At 38.8% G+C, this 13,181-nt stretch overlaps 1 protein-coding gene across 6 annotated transcripts in view; it reads left to right on the forward strand.

The window, feature by feature from the left end:
* GJC1 (gap junction protein gamma 1) overlaps positions 1–13,181 on the forward strand; it is a 37,226-nt gene that overhangs the window by 5,932 nt on the left and 18,113 nt on the right. The gene's annotated exons all lie outside the window — the stretch shown is intronic.

Here is a 13,181-nt window from a genome sequence, read left to right on the forward strand (position 1 = left end):
GCTGGAACCCATGTCCCCTGCATGGGCAGGTGGATTCTTAACCACTGCGCCACCAGGGAAGTCCCGACAATTATTATAGTCAATTTAATTTAATTAATTTATTTAAACATTTATTTATTTATTTGGCTGCATCGGGTCTTAGTTGTGGCATGCGGGATCCTTCATTGCAGCACGCGGGCTTCTCTCTAGCATGAGGGCTCTCTAGTTGTGTTGTGCGGGCTCCAGAGTGCGCGGGCTTAGTTGCCCCACGGCACGCGGGATCTTAGTTTCCCGACCAGGGATCGAACCGCGTCCCCTGCACTGCAAGGCGGACTCTCAACCACTGGACCACCAGGGAAGTCCCTATTATAGGTCAGTTTTAAATGGTCCTTCCTCGTTCACTCTTGTTTCAAAAAAAAAAAAAGAAGAAATACAATATTATCAGTACGGTTGAAGTCTTCTCTGTTTCCCTACCTGATTGCACCCCCGCACCCCAAACAACCACTGTTGTAGGCGTCCTTCCCAGAGGTAATCACCAACTTGAATTTATTATTCCCTTGCATTTCTTTATACTTTTACTATGTATTATATACGCCTAAGCAATATACCCTCTTGTACTCTTCTCACAGCAGCTAAAATTATCTTTAAAAAAAAGTTAATCGAGTCACTTACCTGAAAACTTCTGTTGTTTTCCCTTCACTCTTCATTTAACATGATGTGACCTGGCCTTGCCTGCTTCTCGAGCATCGTTTCTTTTTACTTGCTTTCTTGCTATATATGGTCTAGCCATTCTGATCTTTTTTTTTTCCCCTATTCCCTGAAGGTTCAAAGCTCACCCAACAGTCTTTGTACATGCTGTAGCTAATCCCTCTGCCTGGACGGCAGCTCTTCATTCTTCAGAATTTGCTTAAATATCACTTCTGAAGAAAAACCTTCTCTGATTCTCCTATATTAGATTAGGGACCCCTATAATACACTCTTATAGCACCCTGCACTTCCCTTTTGTAGGACAGATCACAGTTTTAATTAATTTAATTATTTGTATAATACCTGTGTCACCATTAGACTATACTCCGCCCCCCCGCGCCCCCCCCCCCGCCCCCATGCCGTGGCTTGAGGGATTTTAGTTCCCTAACCAGGGATTGAACTCCCGGCCCGGCAGTGAAAGTGCCAAGTCCTAACCACTGGACCACCAGGGAATTCCCAGACTATACTTTATATTCCATAAGGATGGCCAGTATCCCTAGCACCTAGCTCATAGTTCATTTAGGTATTCAGCAATTATTTGGATGTTTACTAATTTCTTTTTTATTTGTAGTTATTGATGGTAATGAAGTAACTTCTGACAAAGCTTTTGTTCTAACTAGAAGCCTCGTTATTGTATTTTGTTTTTTGTATTTTTGGTCTTACATGCCAATACAGTGCTAGGTCTTCAGTAAATACTTACTGATATGAACTTACTGGTAGCCATGGCCTGATCAGTCTTCAGCAGTTTTTTATTTTTATATTTTTAACTTTATATTTTATACTGGGGTAGAGCCGATTAACAATGTTGTGATAGTTTCAAGTGCACAGCTAAGGGGCTCAGCCACACATATACACGTATCCGTTCTCCCCCAAACTCCTCTCCCATCCAGGCTGCCACATAACAGTGAGCAGAGTTCCCTGTGCTACACAGTAGGACCTGTTGGTTATCCATTTTAAATATAGCAGCGTGTACATGTAGATCCCAAACTCCCTAACTATCCCTTCCCTCCATCCTTCCCCTCTGGTAACCATAAGTTCGTTCTCTTAGTCTGTGAGTCTGTTTCTGTTTTGTAAATAAGTTCATTTGTATCATTTCTTTTTAGATTCTACACATAAGGGATATGATATTTCTCTTTCTCTGTCTGACTTCACTCATATGACAATCTCTAGGTCCATCCATGTTGCCGCACTGCAAGGCTTATGGGATCTTAGTTGCCTGACAGGGGATTGAACCCGGGCCCTCAGCAGTGAGAGTGCGGATTCCTAACCGCTGGACCACCAGGGAATTCGCTTCAGAAGTTTTAATAGACCAAAAATACAATGATCACTTATGGTGTGGTATACACAGTGGAGACTCTTGTCTCCCAGGAAGATAATTCACAGCTAGGCTTAGGCAGGCTATCAGATGGAATAAAGAAATTGCTATCAGATGGAATAAAGAAATTGAAGATTAGTTGTTTTTTTTTTTTTGACATACTGTACCTAGTTCTGATTTTAATTTCTCCCCATTTGGTGGGCCAAGAGTCAGTATAATTAATGTCCCAAGAAACCTGGCTATATTATGCAGTTATACATTAAGGCTGACATTGACAGTTTGAGTATTTCACTTCACTGACAAAAAAATTTTTTTTGAAATAGGTATACATAATACAAAATCAAAAGGTATGAAAGGATGTATAGTGAAAAATAAGTCTTCTGGGGCTTCCCTGGTAGCGCAGGGGGTGGGAATCCGCCTGCCAATTAAGGGGACACAGGTTCGAGCCCTGGTCCGGGAAGATCCCACGTGCCGCGAGCAGCTAGGTCTGTGAGCCACAGCTACTGAGCCCGCATGCCACAGCTACTGAAGCCCATGCTCCTAGAGCCCATGCTCTGCAGCAAGAGAAGCCACCGCAATGAGAAGCCCACACACCGCAACGAAGAGTAGCCCCCCGCTCACCACAACTAGAGAAAGCCCATGGGCAGCAATGAAGACCCAATGCAGCCAAAAACAAACAAACAAACAAACAAATAATATGTTTTTTTTAAAAAAGTAAGTCTTTCTTTATTCTCTTCTTAGTCACTCAGTTTTCTTTTATCTGCTGAAGCAATTACCGTTTGCTTTTTTTGTGAATTCCTCTAGAGATGTCCATATATTCAGTATCCCCCACCCCACAACGTACATAAATGGTAGCATACTCTACACACTGTTCTGTATCCTCCATTTTTTTTTTTTTTTTTTTTTTTTTTTTTTTTTTTTTGCTGTACGCGGGCCTCTCACTGCTGTGGCCTCTCCCGTTGCGGAGCACAGGCTCCGGACACACAGGCTCCGCGGCCATGGCTCGCGGGCCCAGCCGCTGCGCGGCATGTGGGATCTTCCGGGATAGGGGCACGAACCCGTGTCCCCTGCATCGGCAGGCGGACTCTCAACCACTGCGCCACCAGGGAAGCCCTGTATCCTCCATTTTTCATTAATATATCTTTGTTTCATATCATTGCAGATAGAGCTCTTTTTTTTGTGCTGTAATTTGTTTACCCAGTCCCTTACTGATAGACTTTAAATTGTTCACAGCCCATTATCAGCAGTATTGCAGTGAATATTCTTGTACATAATTTTGTACGTCTGAACATTTCATTAGATAAATGTTGAGCACTGGAAAATTTATCCAATTGGATAAATGAAAAAGTAGTATATTGGTATAGTTTTAATTTGTAAATCTTTAATTACAAGTGATATTGAATATCTTTTCATACTATATTATTAAAAGCCATTTATATTTTTCTGAGAACTCTCTCTTGCACGTTTTTGTTTGTTTGTTTGTTTGTTTTGCGGTATGCGGGCCTCTCACTGTTGTGGCCTCTCCCGTTGCGGAGCACAGGCTCCGGACGCGCAGGCTCAGCGGCCATGGCTCACGGGCCCAGCCACTCCACGGCATGTGGGATCTTCCCGGACCGGGGCACGAACCCGTGTCCCCTGCATCGGGCAGGCGGACTCCCAACCACTGCGCCACCAGGGAAGCCCCCATTGCACGTTTTTTTTAATTGAAGTGTAGTTGAGGACCTTGTTGTTTATCTGTTTTATATATAATAGTTTGTATCTGCTAATCTGAAGCTCTTAGTTTATCCCTCCCCCCTTCCCCTTTGGTAACCATAAGTTTGTTTTCTGTGTCTGCACTGCACATTTCTATTGAGTGTTTTTTGTTTTTGTTTTTTTTAATGATCTGTTGGAGTGCTTTATGTGTTAAGAGAACTTATCCTTTTACTCTAAGAATTGCAAATAATTTTAAGCATTTAGTGCATCTTTTGAGTTTATAGTATTTTTTTGCTTTCTAGAAATTATATTTTGTATAATTGAATTTGTCATTTCTTTCATTTGACCTCTAGGTTTTGTGTCATTTTGGAAAAGTTTTCACTACTCAGATTATTAAGAAAAAATGTTCAGGTTTTCATCTAACTTTTATTGTATTGTTTTTAATTTAAAATCTTTGATCCATCTGGAATTTAAAGATCCAACTTTAATTTTTTTCTAGATAGCTACCCATGGTAGTTCAATATCATTTATTGAATAGTCCATCTTTTTTCCATTAGTTTGAAATGCCACCTTTATCATACATTAAATTCTCAGATGTATTTGGATCTTCTGGACTTTCTGTTCTGTTCCAATTTGTTAATCATTTTGCCACTTCCACATTTTAAAATTATTACAACTTTATATTATATATCGAGAGAAGCTTGTATGCCCTCATTTCTCTTTCTGAAATTTCCCAGCCATTCTTACTATTTAATTTTACACATTAAATTTAGAATTAGTTTGTCTGGTTCCAAAGAAATCCTATTGGCATTTTTAGAAATCAAGATTGCATTAAATTTAGATTAATTTAGGAAGAATTAATATTTTTATGATGGCTACTATATCCAAGAACATAGAATGCTTTAACTCTTTAACGTATTTTACGCATTTAAGTCTTTTGTGTTCCTTGGTAGTATTTTCCTGGGTATTATGTTTCTTGTGGGGCTTATTCCTAAGTTTTTTTTCATCTATTTGTTGCTGTTTTAAATGGAATCATTTTTTTAGTTATATTAATTGTATATCACTGTCAGTTTTTTCAGTGACCTTCTGTTTGGTCTTAAAATAAAATTAAATACTAAATCTACATGGTATAGGAAAACGATCAGTAGGTCTTGAGTTGTATTCTAGGTTTTACTAATTAGTTGTGTGATCTTAAGCAAGTCATCATGATCTTTAGTATTCTCTTCAGTAAAATAAGGATATTAATCTCATACTATGGTGTCAGACAATGGGCCACTGCAGAATAGTTGAAAGATGACCTCAGAATCCATGCAAGTATTATCTGTGAAGTGTATAAGTAATGTCTTACAGATACGTATAACCTTTTCAAATGTATATGTGAGTGATGTTATGATACGTAAACTACAGATTTATTTTTAAACTTTACCAGTGTATGTGTTTTCTCCAAAGATAGATAATAAATGTATAACCACTATTATGTAGTGGAAAATCTTTTGCAGTTACACAAAGGTCCTCAGACTCTAGAAATTGGAGACTACTACTAGTGTAGCCAATCTCTTAACATTTCTTTTACCATTGATATAGTGTGTGAACCTATGAAACCGTTAAGTGTGTTTGTGGAAGATTTGGGTGATAAAGGTGCTTGCTTTGTTTGTTTGTTTCTTAAGATAATGATTTTTAAGCTTATAATGTCAGAAATGTTCATTATTCTATTTTTAAAAGACCTGATTGACTAGCCTATCTGGATTTGTACAGAACATGATTTAGTGAGAGAAGCCATATAGTACTTTCTGAAAGGGAATTTGTTTGCTTGTCTAACTCAAATAGCTTGCTTTGATCTCATGTTCCAGTTCAGTACTAGATGTTCATGTTATTCAGAGTGAAAGCTTTACATTTATTAAAGGTTGAGCAGTTCAGGCAGATGTGCACTTCTCAGATTCACTTGGAAAGGAAAGCTTTCTTTTTTGAGCTTGGAAAAATTACTGGGAGTTGGGGGAGTATCTCAGTTCTTACTGAACTGTGTATCTGAAACCATTGTCTCCTATCATACTTGAACTCTGAAAAGGAAAGAGGATGGGAAAATGTGTTTATGATCTGTCATATATCCTGGGAGGAATATTATGTATGCATAGCTTGAATAGATTTATTTTGGTTACCAGTTAATTATGGTTACTAGTTCAATGAGAAATTTAAAGCAACCTTAGCATTTTGAACCCCAGCTAGAATGCTCTTAGTAGTTAAAAGCTTTATTTTCTACTGCTTTTTATTTATCTTGCCTCAGAAAACTGTTTTTTGCCTTTTGGTTTTATAATTACATACATGTCAGTGTAGTTCCTTGATAGGAAAGTGCAGATGGGAGCAGTGCTCAGAATAGTTCCCTTTGGCAAAGCCTTAAAGTAACAGGTTATTTTGGTTTAAAAAACTCCATTTAAGGCGGTATATTAGCATTTAGTATCTTGACTCAGGAGATATATCTTTTGGGTTTGTAGTGAATCTCATGGGCACAGTCTTATCCCAACAGCAGAATCCTTGATATGAAGTGGGGTGATTAGGACAGGAAGTATGAGTTTTGTAACATTTTTGCACCTCAAGTAAACATTTAATAGAACTCATAAGGGACACTGGAAAGGTTTTGGTGGCTGGTTTTTTTTTTTTTTTTTTTTTTTTCGGTACGCGGGCCTCTCACTGTTGTGCCCTCTCCCATTGAGGAGCACAGGCTCCGGACGCGCAGGCTCAGCGGCCATGGCTCACGGGCCCAGCCGCTCCGCGGCATGTGGGATCTTCCCGGACCGGGGCACGAACCCGTGTCCCGTGCATCAGCAGGTGGATTCTCAACCACTGCGCCACCAGGGAAGCCCTTGGTGGCTGTTTTAATAATCATTTTCTCAAATAGAGGTAACTCTTTCCAAATATTCAATATCAGACACTCAATAACCAGCAGGTAGCAATGGCAACAACTATGCATTTCAAGGGAGTATTGAGTATGTTAATTTTCTGTATTGCTTCTGGAGCATTTTAGAGTGAGTCTCTAAAGAAATGGGAAGAGCATTATTATACTAACTGCTATATAAGATATGTCAGAGGACTACTATCTTTTGATATATCCTTACAAATTAAGGATTACCCTGTACTCTCACCATCCTATATTTTACTCTAGGGTGAAATTTTATATAAGTTCTGTCGCGGACCCCGTTATGGAGGAGCCGTGTAGTAATTGTACCAAAGATTTTATGAGATAGTTAACTTTTCTGTGATATATTCATTACTTAATTAGGTCTTCATGAATGTAAAATATGTATGTATGCAAATATTATGAAATTTGTACCCCGACCTACTTTTTAAATTTCTCTTGGGGCTTTTGTTGCATAGGAAGGCTTTGCCAACTTAATTATTACATGTTTATTGTAGAAGATACTGAAAAGCAAATAGAAGAGAAAACATTCATAGGTAATTGTTAATGTTGGTGTATTTCCATTCAGGCATGTTATGTTATTGGGAGTTATTTTGTTTGTTTTTTGTCTCTTTACTACATATGAACATTTTCTCACATAGTGAAACATTTTTTTTAAAACAGATCACAAATTGGCAGGCTTTACTGAGCCAATAAAATATCTGGCTCAATATTATTAAAAAAATTTTTTCTATTAGTTGCCAACATGAAAAAAAAAAAGGAGACAGGTAGAAGTGTAAATGGATACAACCCCCTTAGGAAAAGTACTGATCTACTAAAGCTGACGTATGCATACCCTACAACTAGCAATTCTGGGTCTAGGTATTGAACAGAAATGTACATATATTCACCAGAAGGCACATTTGGTGTGTTCACAGTAGCATTATTCATAATAGCTCCAAACTGGAAACTGCTCAAATGCCCATCAGCAGTAGAATGGATAAATTGTGATATATACACACTGGCAATATAATAAAGCAAAGATAATGAACAGACTAGAGCTAAATGCAATAAGATTGGTGACTCAGCAGATGTTGAACAAAAATCAGACACAAGAGTGTATTCTTTTATTTAAAAAATTTTTTTTAAAGTGTATTCTTTATGAATCTGATACAAGAGAGTCCATTCTGTGATTCCATTTGTGTAAAGTTCAAGGGCGGTTTAAACTAGTGGATCTCAGTGTGATATAATATTGTTCCCCAGGGGGTATTTGGCAGTGTCTGGAGACATCTTTGGTTGTCACAACTGGAAGAGGCCAGGGATGCTGCAAAACATTCTACAATGCATAGGACAGTCTCCCACAACAAAGGATTATCCAAGATGTCAATAGTGACTGTTTCCCTTGGGTAGGAAGGGGCATAACTGTGGCTCTGGGTGGCTGGAAATGCTTTGCTCTTGATTTCAGTGCTAGTTTCATGGATATGTGAAACTTCATTGAGCTGCACACTTATATTTGTGCACCTTTCTGTAGGTATTTTATACTTCAATCAAAGAGTTACCCCCAGGGGCTTCCCTGGTGGTGCAGTGGTTAAGCATCCGCCTGCCAATGCAGGAGACATGGGTTCGAGTCCTGGTCCCGGGAAGATCCCACGTGCCGCAGAGCAGCTAAGCCCATGCACCACAACTACTGAAGCCCGCACGCCTGGAGCCCGTGCTCCGCAACAAGAGAAGCCACTGCAGTGAGAAGCCCATGCACTGCAACAAGAGAAAGTCCGTGTGCGGCAACGAAGACCCAGCACAGAATTACCCCCAGATCAGGCTTCACATAAAAATCCAGGTTGAAGACTTACATTGAAAGATATAACAGTCTGGTAACAGCAGCTGTAGCTAATAGTCAGTAGCCCCTCTTCAGTTGGTGCCTGTGTTGTCCAGGCCCCATGTTTCTGTTTCAGTTCCTTGTGTCACTTACCGGTGCCTAGACATTTAGAAAATGTCTTAAGTGGCTTTTTTTTTTTTTTTTTTTAAAGTAAGCATGCAACTTTATTTTATTTTATTTTTATTATTATTATTATTTTTTTTGGTACGGAGGCCTCTCACTGTTGTGGCCTCTCCCGTTGCGGAGCACAGGCTCCGGACGCGCAGCCTCAGCGGCCGTAGCTCACGGGCCCAGCCGCTCCGCAGCATGTGGGATCTTCCTGGACCGGGGCCAGAACCTGTGTCCCCTGCATCGGCAGGCGGATTCTCAACCACTGCGCCACCAGGGAAGCCCTAAGTGGCTTTTTTGATGTATGATTCACACACTGTACAGTTCACCTGTTTAAAATGTACGATTCAATGGTTTTAGTATATCCACCAGGTTGCGTAGCCATCACCTCAGTTTAATTGTAGAATTTTTTCATTCCCCCCAAAAGAAACCCCATACCTATTATCAGTCATTCCCTATTCTTCCCCATTCTTCTCAGTCCTAGGCAACCACTGATCTACTTTTTGTCTCTATATAGTTGTAGACGTTTGGATTTTGTGATCTCTGTTCTAAAACAAGATTTACAGTGGTTGTACAGTATTTCCTCATAGAGATTATATCATAAATTATGTAAAATTTTTCTTTTATTGGACATTCATTTAAGATATTTATTTTATAAATAAATATATTTATATTTTATTGGGCATTCACTTAAGATAAATTATTAGATGTGGTATTACTGATCAAAGGACATAAAACATTTTAAAGTTTCTGATAAATATTACCATAATGCCTTCCAGAAAGATTGTATCAGACCATCCTCACCATCAGTGTATGGTAATGTTTTTTGCAAATTTTGTGTTGTGACCCTAGTCATATTGGTAATGTTATATGTTTAATTTTTAAATTTTTTCTTAGACATGTCATTTTCCTAGACTGAGGTCGTCCTTTTGATTTGACTTACGCTGTTTTGGACAAGTGTACCAATACTGTCCTTTTTTACATGAAGACAGTACCACTTGCGATGCACTGTGAATGAACACATTATCCCAGGTTCCCCATACTTCTCCAGCTGGTTCCTGAAGGTTCTTACATTCAAAGAGAATGGCTTTTTGCCAGCATAGATTGACACTTCAACCCACAATGGTGTATTTTGTTTCCTTGTTAGTTAATGGAGCCAAGATTTCAAACTACTTTTTCTCCTTTATTTTATAATTTGATTTACAACAAATTTTGTTTCTCAAATATTGTCCATAGCCAAGAGCTCTTTTGAAAAACAAGTTTTCATGTTTATAATACATAGATTACTGTTTGTAATACATAGATTAAGGCTGCCATAGTGCTTTTGCTTAGACATTGTCACTAGCTAGTTATTAAACATCTATTATCACTCATGCAGAATTAACTTCCACTTAAAACGTTCCAGTTAAACAAAACTTCATTGTAAACCCTTAATTGATTCTTTGTCTCTACACAGAAAGCAGTCTCATTCAGGAATGTGAGTCACTAGCACGATTCTTAATCGCTCGGCTCATAATCTGGGATATGCCCAGGTAGTTAATACTGTAGAATCATGGTGAGTCAATATGGAAATTTTTTTTTTTTTTTTTTTTTTTTTTTTTTTTTTTTGCGGTATGCGGGCCTCTCACTGTTGTGGCCTCTCCCATTGCGGAGCACAGGCTCCGGACGCGCAGGCTCAGCGGCCATGGCTCACGGGCCCAGCCGCTCTGCGGCATGTGGGATCTTCCTGGACCGGGGCACGAACCCGCGTCCCCTGCATCGGCAGGCGGACTCTCAACCACTGCGCCACCAGGGAAGCCCTGGAAATTTTTAATGTTAGTCCAACCACAGATTTTCTGGGATGACTGTTGGGAAGTGCCTTTTTGAAAGTTTGACATCTTATTATTGTTTAATTTCACTGCTCTTACTTTGCTTCTTTCCTGTCCCTAGAGTTCTGAATTACACATAATTTGTTGGTTGTTTTATGACTAGTACTCTGCCTGAGTTGATTTTCATCAACTGTTAGTAGAAGGGACCTTTATAATAATCTAATCTGATATTCTTCACTTATCTCACAAATGAAAAAGTGGAAAGAAATATTTATTCCTGAAGTGCCTGTTAGAGTCTCTTGGCTCCTAGTTAAGTGCTTGCTCTCAGTTTCACAAAATTCAAAGTTAGAATCACTTTTCTAGAATATTAGTTCATCTGGATTTTTTGTTTAGAAAAGAAATTAAGGTTTTTAAGTATGGTCTACCTATTATAGATTTGGGGGTTTAAAAATTTTTTTAAAATTAGAAGCAGATTAAAACTTGGCTCTGACCCATTTGGACTCGGTTGTTGAATTTGTAAAACATTTAGAATAGCACTACTTATTTAAAAATTTTAAATTTCCTGGTTATTTTAGTTTAGTGAGCATTAAAAAATTGACAAGGGGGCTTTCCTGGTGGCACAGTGGTTGAGAATCTGCCTGCCAATGCAGGGAACACAGGTTCGAGCCCTGGTCTGGGAAGATCCCACATGCCGCGGAGCAACTGGGCCCGTGAGCCACAACTACCGAGCCTGCACGTGTGGAGCCTGTGCTCCACAGCAAGAGAGGCCACGACAGTGAGAGGCCCATGCACCGCAATGAAGAGTGGCCCCCGCACCGTGATGAAGAGTGGCCCCTGCTTGCCACAACTAGAGAAAGCCCTCGCACAGAAACGAAGACCCAACACAGCCAAAAATAAATAAATAAATTTATTTTTTAAAAAATTGACAAGGGACAAGTTACACGCTTTTTTAGTTGTTGATCTGAAACCCTTGGGAGCTTTTTTTTAAACATGAGTCTATGAGAAACTTTTCCAAAGATACATATGAAAGATATTTTTGGATTAACGGTTTTTTTGTGGCCAACATTATAGGAAAGAGATTGTAATGGAAAAAATGAATCCGATAAACTGGAAAAGCATTTTCCTGTAGAGTCACTATGCTATAAAATATGTTTAAACCTTTAACAGATGATTCCAGTTATTTCCTTGTCTTCTGTTGCATAGCATACATAACATTAAATACTTCTTGAATACAACTGTAGGTTTTTTTTTAAGTGTTTGTAATTTCCTATAAACTACTGTATTGCAAGCTTCTTGATGGTAGGTGAATACTAATTGCGTGAATGAAGTTAGTCTAAAACTTTTTTTTACTTTTTCATTGTGGTAAAATATACATAACATAAAATTTACCATTTTAACCATTTTTTAAGTGTATAGGTCTGTGGCATTAAGTACATTTACATTGTTGTGCAAACATCACCATCTATCTCCAGAACTTTATCTTCCCAACTGAAACTCTTTACCCATGAAACGCTAACTCCCCATTCCTCCCAGCCCCTGGCAATCACCATTCTTCTTTCTCTCTCTATGAATTTTATTCTAGGGCCCTCATATAAGTGGAAACATAATATTTGTCCTTTTGTGACTGACTTCTTTCACTTAGCATACTGTCTCCAAAGTTCATCAGCATTGTAGAATGTGTCAGAATTTCGTTCCTTTTAAGGCTGAGTAACATTGTGGATATATACCATATTTTGTTTATTTATCTGTCAGTGGACACTTGGGTTGCTTCCACCTTTTGGCTATTGTAAATAATGTGCTCTGAACATGGGTGTACAAATATCTGTTTGTGTCCCTGCTTTCATTTCTTTCAGGTATACATCCTGAAGTAGAACTGCTGGATCATACAATAATTCTATAGTTAATTTTTTTTTTTTTTTTTTTTTTTTTGCGGTACGCGGGCGTCTCACTGTTGTGGCCTCTCCCGTTGCGGAGCACAGGCTCCGGACGCGCAGGCTCAGCGACCATGGCTCACGGGCCCAGCCGCTCCGCGGCATGTGGGATCCTCCCGGACCGGGGCACGAATCCGTGTCCCCTGCATCGGCAGGCGGACTCTCAACCACTGCGCCACCAGGGAAGCCCTATAGTTAATATTTTGAGAAAATCATAAGCATACCATTTTTTTACAGCAGCTGCATCATTTTACATTCCCACCAGCAATGCACAACAATGATTCCAGTTTCTCCATAACTTTTTTAGCACTTGTTTCTTTTCTTTTTTGTTTCTTTTCTTTTAATAGTAGTCATCCTTTTGAATATGAAATGGTATCCCACTGTGCATTATTTGTCTCATTTGCATTTCCCTAATGATTAATGATCATCTAAAACTTATAGTTTAAACACAGATTGACCCAAGCCTTGTTTCTTGAAAAATGCATTAAGATCATTGGTGAGGGAGTGAGGCAACCAGTATTCTCATACTCTCAGTAGTGGAAATATAAATAGGTACCGGCTTTTTGCAGGGGTGGTTTGGTAATACATATTAAAAGCCTTAGAATTTTTGGAGAGATAGTGCATAAAGAAGCTGATCTTTTCTTAATAACACACACACAATTTTTTCACAGTTTGTACAACTATTGACCCAGCAATTCTTTTAGAAAAATTTATCCTAAATCTATAACTGGGGATGTGTACAAAGTTATAAGTATTGTAATAAATCATTGTAAACAACTTAAATGTCTAATCGTGGAAGATATGTGAAATTCTGATTCAGTAGGCCTGAGAGTGG

This window comes from Mesoplodon bidens (genome assembly GCF_964165515.1).
Source record: "Mesoplodon bidens genome assembly, chromosome: 19".
NCBI lineage: Eukaryota > Metazoa > Chordata > Mammalia > Artiodactyla > Ziphiidae > Mesoplodon > Mesoplodon bidens.